We start from the raw sequence: 12337 nt of genomic DNA on the forward strand, positions 1-12337 counted from the left end.
GTTGTTACTCTGCTTTCAGTAGTTTTATGAGTGGTTTTTGTCTTTTTATAATTTAGTTGTTATTCTCACCTACCTCCAAAAGGAGTAACTTTAAAAAGTAGTTGTTTCATGTTACTTAAATGTTTTTTCTTATTCATATTCTTCATATATTAAAATCATTTTTATAGTTTTGAGTTGTATATATGCACTTACATTTATATTAGGTATAATATGCTGTATGACATAAACCATAAATTCTGATTATAATAATTATATAATTATTTTAAAAATTAATAAAAGATTATCCAAAACTATATGTAAAAATTTATATCCAAAGAGGTATGTTAGCCATGGAAAATGGTCTTTTTGTTTGTTTTTATTTAGAACAATACATTATTTACAATAGAATTATCCTAAACATTTCAAGTTAGGTGGTTATATCTTTGACTAGTCACTGAGGTATCATAGGTTTTCAAGAGAAGGTGAGCAGAACCAGTTTTTTTTCCTTCTCCATAGTCTCCAAACTTAAAAATGAGGTCAAAGCATAAGATCTTAGGGAAATTCCTATTAAGGAAGGCTATTTTGTTCTCAGTACCAATGAGATTAAATCAAAGTCCTATGCTTTAAGTCAGAGAGATGCCTCCAGTATTTTGCAGTGCTACATACTGGTTGTCATAAGTAACGCCAACTTCTTGGGTGTGTGACATGTGCATTTACACAGGGCCTCATGCTTAGAAGGGCATCATGCCTGATTGAATGTTCTTCTGTCACCATATTAAAATTCTTAATAAATTTTTAACGAGAGCCCTTCATTTTCATTTTGTACTGTTCCTTGCATCTCTCTTCCCCCAACGAATTTTGTAGTAGCTCTTGGTCTTAGGCAACAAATACTTTATTTTTGTTGTGAGATTCCATCATCATTATAAACACTTACAATTTAAATTTGTACTTTACTTTTGCACAAATGGTATAACCATCCATAATAATTATCTGTTATGTGATGCAGTACGTTAGAAACATATTTTTGTTTCCAGGTAAGAGAGACAGCATTTTAATTCACTGAACTCATGGGCTTCTAAGCTTATATATACAGAGTTACAGGATTTGGCATATGTATGAAATATTAGAAAAATAAATTATGTAGTTCTGAATGGTGAAATTACATTTTGCCCTAGTTATTATAAACGGGAAATTTTTTATAAGCAGAGGAAAACTTGGAATACTAATTTGTAGAGAGTATTTTGTGGACAGTTTTTGTAGATAGAATTACATTCATTACTTTTTTGTTTTACTTATTTATTTGTTTTATTTATTTATATAAGATTTATATTATATAATAATATATATCATATATTATTTGTATACAAATATAAAATATATTTATAAAATAGAAATATATGTATATTATTTACATATTTATATTAATATATATTTATATTTGTGTAAATATTTGTTTTATTAATTTAATTTATTTATTTGAGTGTAGGGCAGTGATGACAATAGGGTCCTCATACTTAAAGCAATAATTTCCTGCAGTGTGCTTATACTGGAAAAAATGCTCTCTTTAAGAAGCAAAGCTAGTCACTCAAGTCAGGAAACAATTATTAAGTGAGTGGTTGCTACTCTTAATGAAGATGAATAACACACGGTTTTTACTTAAAGCTTCTTTCAGGCTAGCAGTGACACTAGCCAAAATATACTATATTAATTTATTATTGATACATTAGTGATTTGAGATGCTTATGAATGAACTCTTTCCTCTTCCCAGGATAATTTCTGTTTGGCTTTAAGTATATAGTCAGACATCACATCTCATTTGTGTATTTTTCATAACCCCTCCAAATTGAAATTGGTTCTCTTCCTATTTACTAATGTTTTCCTTGCATTATCTATGTACTTGCCTGTATCCTTTATTAAGTGAACCTCTTTAGGGACCATTGCATCAGTACTACAATGTAAGTGTTCAGTAAATTTATTTAATGGAATAGAATGAAGAAAGTAGTGAAGGAGTAAGGGAATGATTGATTTATCATGGAAGACTAAGGAAAGTTTAAGCAAAGCATATTTGAGATGGAACTTGAAGGAAGAGTTAAAATTTTCTGGGTATAGAATGTAGTAAACAGAAAGGGAAACCACGTCAGTAAAGCAAACAAGTAAAAATGAATGATAGCATTTCCAGTTTTTGCTCAAGATGTAGAGAGCTGGAAAAAGCATTGTTCCTGCCTTTACAATGAAAGAAAGAAAAGCTGGGTGAACTGCAAATTCATGAGTTTTCTTGAAAGTGTTGGAGAACTGAAATTACGGGGTAACCAAATGACCGAAACTCTAAAGAGAAACAAGAGCTTTCAGGGACAAATGAGACAGGAACACTGACTAACCTGGAGTGAAGCCAGCGGGAAGCTTAAAAGCAGAGTCAGCTGAGGTGGCTGATAAATTGGTGCTCAAGTGCTCATTGTCAATAGTGTGAAGGTCTTGGGGCCGAGGAATTGGTGGGTCCACACACTTTTTAGAGTTTTTTTTCATGAACCGCACCAATTGCCCATGGAAAAAATTGGAGATAATTTCTTGTGGTGTATGCTGGGGGAAGGGAATAGCAAACACAGTGGGCAGGGCTTCAGTATGGGGTCAAAATATTCATTTAAAGGGACACCAAATTATTAATCTTGCCAAGGTAAAGTTCTCATTCTGGCCCTGGCCTAAACACAGTTGGAACTCAAAAATGGTAAGTTAAAAATTAATTTAATGGAAAAGTAAACTATAATATAAAAATAAATAAGAAATGAGTGAAGTGGTATTCTCTAGGAAAATTGTTTACTTTTGAGGAGCAACATGCAGACTTTAAAGAAAGCACACATATTATTTTTGTAAAATTTCTCAATTTACAATGTGAAGGTGACCCATATTTGCATTATGTAAAATATAATGTCTGTCATTTTCAATGTATGTGTAATGAAGGTCAGTAGTATTTAATTGTTTTTTCCTTCAGCCTTCTAACAACCTTACTGATAGAAACTAATGTTCCTCAGTGGGAAATTAAAGGGAAATCAGATAAAAATAGGTGAAAGAAGTTTTGATAAAATGTGGCAGATACTTACGATACATCTTGCCAACTCTCATGGCTTTTAGGGTTTCATCAAGGCTGCAGTGGACAGTTTCCTGTACTTTCCAATATTCCACATAAAGAATGAGAATCTTTGTTTCTCTTTTAGTTCCAAAGCTACTCATTTCTGCCCAGGTGCAACCAGGAAGTGTAAAGCAGTTGATGCCAGTATGGGTAATCCTTGGCCAACGAGGAATGGGAGTTTGTCCTCCATTTTCCACATTGTCACCAATCCTTCCTGAGATAACTCTCCTTGGCAAGTACCCACATCCAGGTCCTTATTTCAGCATCTGCTATTGAGGTTATTCTGACTAAACTGGTTGCTAGTGGAAGCAGTTCTAGATAATAGACCCTCAGCATAGGATTTTATAATTGGATGACTTATCAAATGGCAATAAGCACTACAATGCTAATGGTGAGTGGGGTAGTGATTATCCTGGTGTGCTATAATAATTATTGAGAATATTAACTGTGTTTGATAGGATAAAGTATCGGTTGAGGGAGAAGTATTAGTTTATGTAGCAACTTTAGCACTTGAAAGTCATGAGGCGATGGTAACTTTGCTTATAAACTTGGCTAGCTTATGTTAATTGCCATGAAGGCGTAAAGAAGGAGGCTTCCATCAATTCAAGGCATAATGTGAGCATCAGAGGCCCTCATAACAGCATTTAACGACCCTCATCCTCTATAGCCAGAGAGCAGAGTATCTTGAAAATTATGCCCAGGATTTAGTCATAAGGTTGGCAGACTGCAGATGAAACTGAAGGCTCAGTCACGACAATTTATCCATGCCAGAGTCATTGCCTGATGACAAGGAGTAAGACTTTGAGGCCTACAGTGGGGACACTTATGAGTACGACCTTAGAACCCTGAATCCTTGATTCTCTTGAACACTCCTGACTGGAAGAAGTAGCCCTCTGTCATTTGCTAGAGTAGAATAGCTTCCTTTTCTCTGGACACAGTGCAAAGATTTCACCTGAGGGTTATGCTTCCTAAAAAGATGTCCTCCTCCAGAGTGTCCCCTGCCTCTACTTATTGTCTTCAGATCAGTAAGAAGCATCAGGTCTCAGTGTAGCATGAATGGGAAAACACAGTCTCTGCTCTAGGAAGAGATAGCTTATCCACTCAGAAAGTTGCAGAGCCTGGCAAGTATGCAGAGGCAGGAATCAGGAGTGCACAGTGAGGGTGTTGGACGTGGGGACATGGGATATAAGACTGGAGAAGGGAGACTGTACTGATATGGCATCACTCTCCTATATTTCAGGATTTCATATCTTAGTTTACCTGGAGTTGCTGATGGCTTTTTAAAGTGTGGACGTGATGCTTGCCTCTAGTTAGTGAGGTGGGAGTTGCTGGAACTGTCTTGGGAAATTTTGAGCCCCGGGGTCAGAAACTCAGGAAGTTGGATGTATTGGAATGCATGTATTACATAATATCAGACTGCCCATTAACTGACTATATATTCTTGGAGGTCTTCCAGAACACTTCCTTCACTAGGACAATAAGGAGTACAGCAGTAAGGGGAGCCCTGGAACCTGTGGAACTCAGTGGTGGCTGTTCTCTGTAGGTCCTGATAGACAGTAGAAAATGCTTCCAGTCAGCTGGGCTCTCTAGTGACAATGTGTATGTCAGGATTCCAGAACAGTAGAAGCCAGATGGTGACATTTAACTCTTAAATATAGATATAATTACCTTAATAGTCAGCAAGACGAGATGACCAACAGGGACATGTGGAAATGCCTAAGTGAGTTCTGAGGGATGAGCTAAATTGGCAGCCAACTAGATTATTGTTGGACTTGTATCACCAGAAAAAATCATGAACCAATAAGCAGAAGGTTGATGTCAGCTGCCTTAGTAGAAAATTGTGATCCTTCAGTCTTTTCATGATTCTGATTTGAATCTCTGATTCCCAGAGCCCATCAGTTAAAATAGTGGTTGGGTTCCTTTGAGGAACCATGCATGCCATCTCATCAATACACACAATACATTCTCCTCCATTCTATCCAGTGGGACCTCAAGCCATTTAGTACATAATTGGTCACTGGAAAATGGTGCACACATACTTTTCAAGGGCTTTGGGGTAAGGTGTTTGGCCTGGTATTGGTCACCAAGATAACATTAATATATTCCCTTAAAAATCTGTTCAGTATTGTTACTGTGTATTTAAGGAGTTATGTGAATATTTCAGAAGACACAATTGGGAAATTTTATCTTAACATTTATTGCATGTTTAAAAAAAAAAAAGAAACAAAAAAACATGTTTCTGGATCGGCCCTGGATTAGACCTGTCTAATCTTTCTTATTACCAGAAAATATCTAAAAGTCCTACAGAAAGTGTTGTTATATATTGTACACAGTAACTATGAAGCTCAAAATATTTTGGTTGCACAAAGGAATACATTAATTTATTAGGTGGTTCTCAATGGTGATGGAATAGCACCTTCTAGGACTTTATGGATTTTCATAATTAATTATCTTAAAAATTGAGGAGTGCTACTGGTATTTAGAGATGTAGAGTCATAGCCCCTTTATTAGAATGGAAACTTACTGGGACCAGGTAATAAATGGAATTTTGGTCCAAATCTGTTTAATTGAATACATTGGTCCACAAATGCACCCTGTGGTCGTTTTCCTGTCCCTAAGTGCATAATTGGAATGGATAAATGTAGCAGCTGGCAGACTCTTCAGGTTGATCTTCTCAGTTGTGGGAAAGGAGCCATTAGGTAGAAAGGGTCAAGTGCAAGGAGTCCCTTAAACTCCTTGCATTCACTCTGGACCCAGTGAAGATGGTAAATCAGAAATTAGAGGTCTTATACCAAGACAAATAACAGGCTGTTGAAATGGAGAAAATGAGGAAGTATTATATTCTCAAATATTAGCTGGGTCTTATTTGTTAGTGCCAAAATAATTCCCTAGATTAAAATATGGGCAAGATTATGATAAAATGTCACAGAAAATATACATTCTATCCTGAAACCATACCACATGTCAAGGCACACATTCAATTTCTGGTACTTGAAAAGACCTTGGAAACTATATCATTTCATAGAAATAGGTAATAGAGGATAATTTGGAAAAAGATATAGTAATACCAGAGCCAGTGGAGTTGTTTTGGGCTTCTGGGAACATTGTCAGAGTTCCCAGCTGAAAAATAATTGGCAATCCCCAAATACATAGTTTTAATATGTGATTTTTATCACATAGATTTTATACCATAGGGCTACACATTTTTTAAAAGTATATAGTATAGGAATAAAATAACAATTTTCATCACTGTATTAATGAAATCTAGTGCTATTCACAAGTCTATACTACTAATAAAATTTGGTTCTTAGTTTCTTAAAAGGAGTCTCACATATTCTCTAGACACATGGCATACTCCAAGATTTGTGTTGTATATATACCATGAACAGCATAGCTATTTTTGATGAGGTTTTCTAAAACGATGAACACATCTTAGTTAAACTCTGAATAAAATTATACATGGTCTATTTTCAAGTTACATGGTAATTGCATTCCTAGAAAATTCACTGTTTGTTATAAACATGCAAAACTATTCTATTTATAGGTAAAATGGAATTAGGTTCAACAGTCAAATAATTATGAACAAGAACTGTTGATCTGCTATTTTATCCAAAAGTTGTGTGGGATTTGGATCAATTTTTTGTTATGTGGAGTTGCCTTGTGCATTCAGGATATCTGTCATCCTTGGCCTCCCTTTTAGCCATTGTAGTACATTCCATTAGAACTCCATAATTATAGAGGTAATTAATTGTTACCCACACATTCATCTCCACTGAGAACCACTGATCTAATTAATTAGTGTTTTCCTTTATCTAGCCAAAAAACTTTTGTTGCTTTATTTATTGCATATAAGATCTTAGAGCAATTTAGCTCCTTCTGGAGAAAATTATACACATTCATGATATTGTTAGATATTATGTTGGCAGATTAATCAAAATTGGTGGGTTGATCCAGAATCATGTTTTAGTTTTTATCCACAGTAAGTTGAAGATAAAATTTCTCAAACATATTAGGAATTATAATTACTGAGATATATGGCACAATTAATTAGCAGGATCTTTTAAGTTTAGTAATTTAATTAATAATTGAATCTCCTTTTCTCTTCCTTATATCTTTCCTCTTTAGTGATCATAACTTCTTCATAGCTACTTATGTTAGGATTAAGACACTGGTTCTCAAAATTAGGGTAAAGAATAATCTCCTGGAAAATGGTGACTTAAATTCTACGATGCAGATCAAAATTATGCTTTACTACAAGCATTCCAAACAGCTGTGAGTTAGTAGTTCTTGATACATACATAGTCCTTGCCATAGGCGAATCTTCTTCCTGAGCACTTTTTCCTCACTAGTTTGCCTTTAGACCAGCAATATCTAAGATTATTACCCATTTTAATCTATTTTGTTATATCTAGTCTCTCTCTCCCTCTTTTTTTTTTGGTGGCAGGAGGCAGAGGATGATGCCAATAATGCCTTTTACATTTTTGGACAATCAAACTTGTGCCTTCCTTTCTAGACTAGCTTCTGGCACATAGTAAGGGCTTTATAAAACAAATATAGGGCTTCCCTGGTGGCACAGTGGTTGAGAGTCCGCCTGCCGATGCAGGGGACATGGGTTCGTGCCCTGGTCTGGGAGGATCCCACATGCCACGGAGCGGCTGGGCCCGTGAGCCATGGCTGCTGAGCCTGTGCGTCCGGAGCCTGTGCTCCGCAACGGGAGAGACCACAACAGTGAGAGGCCCGTGTACCACAAAAAAAAAACCCACAAAAAACAAATATAAATTAATGTATTTTAGGACTTTGTTTTTCCCAATTACTCCCTTTTTAAAATTGTATTTATTTATTTTTTGGGGGGTATAGTTGTTTTACAATGATATGTTAGTTTCTACTGTACAGCAAAGTGGAGTTCCCTGTGCTATACAGGAGGTTCTCATTAGTTATTTTATACATATTAGTGTATATATGTCAATCCCAATCTCCCAGTTCATACCACCGCCCCCCCCCTTTCTGCCCTTGGTGTCCGTACATTTGTTCTCTACATCTGTATCTCTATTTCTGCCTTGCAAACCGGTTTTTCTGTACCATTTTTCTAGATTCCACATATATGCGTTAATATACGGTATTTGTTTTTCTCTTTCTGACTTACTTCACTCTGTATGACAGTCTCTAGGTCCATCCATGTCTCTTACAAATGACCCAATTTTGTTCCTTTTTATGGCTGCCAGTTACTCCCTTTTTTTTTATAGGTCTTCTTGGGAATGGGGAAAAACAGTACTTCTCCAGGTAGGAAGGTCAACTTGAGCTAAAATACTTCCCATGTCAAGTAAATACCTGAACTCTTTTGGAGTGTGACTTTCTGAGTATAAAACTCTTGGACTATTAGGAATGTACTTTCGAATTTAGGTGTTAGCTCTGCCATCAGTGTTTCTAAGTCAACACGTCATCTTCCAGATCTCTATTAGATTGAATTTCATTTAGTTGTCAACTATGAAAACTTAGTAAACAAATTAGGCTATGTTTCCCAGTTTCTATTACAGTTAGGTTGGAGGTCATGTAATTGGGTTCTGACCAATAGGCATAAGCAATGTCCACCACTCCAGACCTGGCCCCTAAAATCTCTTGTGCTGTACATTCTCTATTTCCTCATTCAACAGTTCAATGGAGACGAAGATGAGGATCTAAAAGATTGCAGAGCTTAGGAACGGCCCAGGTCCGAGAAAACTGCATGGAATAACTCTTCCTCTATACTGGACTATGCATTAAGCCACAATCAGACATTTATTGTGTAAAACTAGGTTTTCAGATTGTTTGTTGCAGGAGTTAGCTTACCCTTCCACAAGTAGTTACCGTTCACTTGGCACCTTGCGTGACATCCTTATTTATTGCCCTTTCATTTGAATAACCTTAAATAACCTATTCATTAAATGTGACTTCTAGGGTTAGGTTAATGAAGTATTTGTGGAGTATTTAGAGTCAGATTGTTCTTTGATCCCCATTCATCTCTTAAAACCTTTGCAGACTTCTCCATCTCTTTTATCAGAGCTATTGTCATTGAAGGCTGTCTCTTAGGAGATTTTGCATAGTCCTTGATCTCCAGTTTGATTATTACATTGACATCAGACATAACAAAGTTAAGTGGTTTTAACTCTAGGATATCAGAATAGGTCTCATACATATAGCACTGTTGGTATTGTTAGAATAAAATAAGTGTACAGTAGATAGAGTGGCCAAGAGGGCAGAGTAGGAAGACCCTGAACTCATTTTCTCCCATGGACACATCAAAATTACAACTACTTACAGAACAGCTATCTATGACAGTGACATGAAGACTAGCAGAAAAGATTTTCCACAACTAAAGACATAAGGAAGGAACCACAGTGAGATGAGTAGGAGGCGTGGCGACACTGTATAGCCAGAATCCACACTGCTGGCTTGGTGATCCACAAATGAGAGAAATACCACAACTGTGAAGGTCCCACCCAAGGAGCAGTGGGTCTGAGCCCCACATTGGGCCCCTCAGTCCAAGGGTCCTGTGCCAGGAAGACAAGCCCCCAGAATGTCTGGCTGTGAAAAGCAGCAGGGCTTACATTGAGGAGAACCAGAGAGCTATTGGAAACATAGACTCCCCTCTTAAAGGGTGTGCACAAAATCTCACATGCTCTGACTCTCAGCGCTGAGGCAGTAATTTGAAAGGAGCCTGGGTCAGACCCACTTGCTCATCTTGGAGAGCTTCCCAGTGAGGCAGGAGGCAGCCGGGTGTCTGCCTGAGGATGGAGATACTGGTGGCAGACATTTTTGAGATCTTGTTCTACTGTGATAACACTGGCATTGGCAAGTGTCATCTTGGAATCCTCCCTTTAGCCTCTTAGCACCAGGGGCTTACCCACCCATCAGAGAACTGGCACAAGCCCCAAGCCCCCCAGGGGAATGCAGACAGCCATGTGGGGACCTGGCCCTGACCACCAGTGAGCTGGAAGCAGCCTTGTGACTGCCATCCACTCCCCCTGGGCTGTTCAGCCAACCATACGGAAAGCCTACCCTGCACTCTAGTGGGCCTCCAGCCACTATGTGAAGCATGGCCTCGCAGCTCACCAGGCCAGGGGCTAACTCTGCCTACCAGTGTGCCGACAGTGGTCTACTGTGCCACATAGAAGGGCACACACAGACCACAGAGGGGACACCCCTAGACCATATAGTTCTGGTTACCAGAGGGGAGCATACTCTTGGGCCCCATAGGACATCTTATACATAAGGCCACTTCTCCAAGATTGGGAAACATAACCCACCTACCTAAGACACAGAAATAAACACGGAGAGTTGAGCAAAATGAGGAGAAAGAGGAATATGTCCCAAATGAGGGAAGAAGACATAACCTCTGAAATAGAACTAAACAAAGTGGCGATGAGCAATCTACCCAATAAAAAGTTCAAGGTAATGATCATAAAGATGTTCATCAAACTTGGGAGAAGGATGGATGAACACAGTGAGAATATGAACAGTTAGAAAAGTATAAAGAAGAACCAAACAGAGCTGAAGAATACCATAACTGAAATAAAAATGACACTAGAAGGAATCAACAGTAGATTAGGTCAGATAGGGGAACAGATCAGCCATCTGGAAGACAGAGTAGTGGAAATCACCCAAGCTGAATGGAAAAAAATGTAAAAAAAAATGAGGATAGTTTAAGGGGCCTCTGAGATAGCATCAAATGTACTAATTTGCATTATAGGGGTCCCAGAAGGAGAAGAGAGAGAGAAAAGGATAGAGAATTTATTTGAAGAAATAGTATCTGAAAACTTACCCAACCTGGGGAAGAAAATGGACATCCAGGCCCAGGAAATACAGAGTCCCTAAGAAGATGAATCCAAAGAGCTCCACATCAAGACACATTACAATTAAAATGGCAAAAATTAAAGTTAAAGAGAGAATTTTATAAGCAGCAAGAGAAAAGCAACTAGTTACATACATGGGAACTCAAATAAGACTATAAGTTGACTCTTCAGCAGAAACCTTGCAGGCCAGAAGGGATTGGCACAATACATTTAAAGTGATAAGAAGAAAAAACCTACAATTAAGAATACTTTACCAGGCAAGGTTATTCAGATCTGAAGGTGAGATAAAGAGTTTTACAGAAAAGCAAAAACTAAAAGAGTTCAGCACCACGAAACTGGTCTTACAAGAAGTGTTAATGGGACTTCTCTAAGTGGGAAAGAAAAGACCATCACTAGAAATGTGAAAATTATGAAAGGAAAAATCTCACTGGTAAAGTCAAACATACAATAAAAGTAGTAGATCAACTACTTTTAAAGCTAGTAGAAAGGTTAAAAGACAAACATAGTAATAAAATCCTCTGTATCCACAATAAGTAGTTAAGGGATACACAAAACAAGCATGTAAAATGTGATATCAAAAACATTGAATGTTGGGGGGTGTAAAGGAAGTTTAAAATCACATCAAACGTCTCTTCCAACTACAGTGGTATGAGACTAGAAGTCAACTACACGTGACCCTTGAACAACAAGGGTTTCAACTGCATGGGTCCACTTAAACACAGACTTTTTTCCATTATATATTGGAAAAATTTTTGGATATTTGTGACAATTTGAAAAAAATTACAGACAAACCCTATAGTGTAGAAATATTGAAAAAATTAAGAAAAATGTCATGAATGCATAAAATATATGTAGATACTACTTTATTTTATCACTTACTGTCATAAAATATACAAAAATTTATTATTTAAAATTTATTATAGAAAGTTAAAATTTATCGAAACTTATGCATACACTTACAGCTCTTACATGGCGCCATTCACAGTTGAGATTAATGTAAATAAATGTAAAAATGTAGCATTAAATTATACTTGCATAAAATTGACTGTACTATATACTTTACTGCTGTAATAATTTTGTAGCCACTTCTGTTACTATTGCTTTGAGCTCAAGTGTTGAGTATCCACTTAAAATGCCTTGTGATGCTAATCATATCTGCATGAGCAGTTCTTCTCTCCAGTAAATTGCACATCACAGTGAAAAGTGAGCTTTCGTGGTTCTTGTGTATTTTTCATCGTATTTAGTGCAATATTGTAAACATTAAATGAAGCCATGGGACCCATATGAAGTGACACCAGTGATACTGGAAGTGCTCCTGAGAAGCAGAGAAGAGTCATGACACTACAGGAAAAAGCTGAATTGCTTGATACGTACTATAGATTGAGGTCTGCAGCTGCAGTTGCCT

General features: G+C 37.1%; 1 protein-coding gene across 1 annotated transcript in view; it reads left to right on the forward strand.

Annotated features, from left to right (window-relative positions):
* The window catches only part of ATRNL1 (attractin like 1), a gene marked incomplete at both ends in the record, with an annotated part of 692251 nt that overhangs the window by 217246 nt on the left and 462668 nt on the right, over window positions 1–12337 (forward strand). The gene's annotated exons all lie outside the window — the stretch shown is intronic.

Source organism: Hyperoodon ampullatus (genome assembly GCF_949752795.1).
Source record: "Hyperoodon ampullatus genome assembly, chromosome: 1".
Classification (NCBI taxonomy): Eukaryota; Metazoa; Chordata; class Mammalia; order Artiodactyla; family Ziphiidae; genus Hyperoodon; species Hyperoodon ampullatus.